At 37.7% G+C, this 2,488-nt stretch overlaps 2 protein-coding genes across 2 annotated transcripts in view; both read left to right on the top strand.

Annotated features, from left to right (window-relative positions):
- The window catches only part of LOC147817281 (uncharacterized), an 82,274-nt gene that overhangs the window by 23,866 nt on the left and 55,920 nt on the right, over nucleotides 1–2,488 (top strand). The gene's annotated exons all lie outside the window — the stretch shown is intronic.
- The window catches only part of LOC111646888 (uncharacterized), a 32,582-nt gene that overhangs the window by 7,091 nt on the left and 23,003 nt on the right, over nucleotides 1–2,488 (top strand). The window lies entirely within an intron of this gene.

Here is a 2,488-nt window from a genome sequence, read left to right as displayed (position 1 = left end):
TAGCAAAGTAATAATAAAGTATATTGGTTATTATCCATAAAGTTTGCTGTTGGAATGTGTCAAAACTATAACAGCGTACTATTACATATATTCATGTTCTATTGCATCTATATCTCGTATACCCACGATACATTTTGAATTTGTTTGTAACACAAACAAATGTACACTTGAGTTTCACTAATCAAGCAGCCATATACTTAAAGTGTATAAAGTACTCTTGAAGTTGTTTCATTTTACACATAAAAGTTCACTGAATACACTTCAATTTAATTAATACTAAAGTATAGTTGGTATAATCAGCTGTTCAAAAATATTGTACTTTAAGTTAACTAATCATTAACATGCTTGAAGTATACTGGTCCTTAGTTCCGCTACTAAAACTTAATTCTACTTAAACTCTACTTAAAGACAGAAGCGACGATTATTACAGGAGAAAAATGTTGACTTTCACTTTGTGAAGATTCTGGCCGTGATGTTCTTTTCTTTTCACAATAAAAGTGAATATCAGTGTTTGGTCTTTCTCTGAATCTTAATACAACTGAGACTCTCTCGTGAGGTGGTTGATGACTCTAGAAATTTTGAGGTTGTTGGTTCAATCCTGAGACAGATTTTTAATGTTGAAAGCCAATATCTAGAGGAAAGACTGGAAGTCTCCAAGAGAAGAACTGGTTTTTGTTTCTGTCCCAGTCTCTCAAGCTGTTGAAGACTTGTCTAAAGGTTAGAGGTCATGGTTTTAATCCTCAGTGACTCAATGAAGCTTGAAGTCCAACACTAAAAGTTGAGAACTCAAAATCTCTCTCAACCTCAAAGTGTTGAGACATTTAGAGGTTGTGTGTTTGATAATTAGCATGTCAGAGAGTCCAACATCCAGAGGAAAGACTGAGAAGCTTTTAGAAAAGGCCAGTTATCTAAAGCGCATGTCTTTGGACTGCGGGAGGAAGCCGGAGCACCTGGAGGAAACCCACACACAACAGCTGTGTAGGAGGCTTAACACTGGTTGTGGAAGACAGTTTCATGTCACAGGTCACACACCGTGACAGGACTGAGCACAGCAACAAGACACAAGCTAGTTATACTGCATCAGCGAGGTCTCTCCCGGACAAAGATTTCAAAGCAGACTGGGGTTTCAAGATGTGCTGTTCAAGCTCTTTTGAAGAAGCACAAAGAAACAGGCAACGTTGAGGATCGTAGACGCAGTGGACGGCCAAGGAAACTTAGTGCAGCGGATGAAAAACACATCGAGCTCAACTAAGGGAAGGGAATAGGAAGTCAACTGCCCCATATTGTAAGTTCATCAGTAAATGCTATGTGATTTATTCTCAGTAACACCCCATGCTGTTGTTTTCAGCTGTGATGGAACTGGTTCACTGAGCAATAAAGAATATATGGAAACTTTACTGTTTCTTTCAATAATTCAGTTTTTTCACCTCTGAAATAAAGGTGTCACAATGTTTATTTATATATAGGATTTATACCACAAACTGGGAAATGTACACGTATACATTACACTTCAATCAATTTGAAGAAACCACAAACTGACAACCTTTAACATCTACACCCACATGAAGGAAGTTACTCAAATCGCCTCCTCAACATACATGGAGCACATGGATGAATTTGACTAAAAATGATGAATTCATTTCAGTTTTTGCTAAAACCTCGACTTGATTCAACAACAAAAAGGACTAAAGAGCTCCCTGCAGGTTAAACCCCCCCCCCCCCCCCCCCATCACAACAATCACACTGAGTTTAGAAGTGGAGAACGTCTCCTGAAGTTGGGTCAAGGTGGGTCATTTTTCTGTACAATATAATAATAATAACAATTACATCATGATTATCATACTTTTTTTTTCACAATTACTGAAGACATCCACAAAAATGTCATTCACTGCAACTACAGTACTTTGGTTTTATTTGAGGTTATTCACGTATTTATGTACTTTGAAACATCGAGACATGCTTGACTTATTTCCCCACTAATGTACCAACTTATTATTTGTAGTATTAATGTGAGCTGGTAATACTTCATGCACCCAGAATAAACCGGAACCACAAACTGCTATACCACAACATACATTTATTTACGATGCACGAAATAAAAGGCTCGTCTCCAGTCGACAAGCAGCGAGGGAGTTTTGCTAGAAGGACACAATGTCGGTCTCACTGAAGGAGTAACGGGGCAAAATGTACAATTCAGTGAATCCACTCAAACATGAACAAACAAGCCAAAAAAATACAAAAATAATTCGACAATGTGGAGCTACACTGCAACATAAGGAAGCCTAAAGTATAGAGTTAGAAATAAAACAAGCTCATTCATCACAAAAAACAGGAGGGGAATTCCACTTAAATCAAATCAAAGTGACTGAGAAGCAGGTGATTTAGTCACACATTTAAAAACACACACACACACACACACACACACATACACACACACACACACTTACACACTTACACACTTACACACACACACACACACACACACACT

The sequence above is a fragment of the Seriola lalandi genome, unplaced genomic scaffold, assembly GCF_002814215.2.
Source record: "Seriola lalandi dorsalis isolate HSWRI2012SDOR001 ecotype SW California unplaced genomic scaffold, Sedor1 jcf7180002054977, whole genome shotgun sequence".
Lineage (NCBI taxonomy): Eukaryota > Metazoa > Chordata > Actinopteri > Carangiformes > Carangidae > Seriola > Seriola lalandi.
The sequence above is the reverse complement of the archived record's forward strand: the minus strand, read 5'-3'. Positions and strand labels throughout refer to the sequence as shown.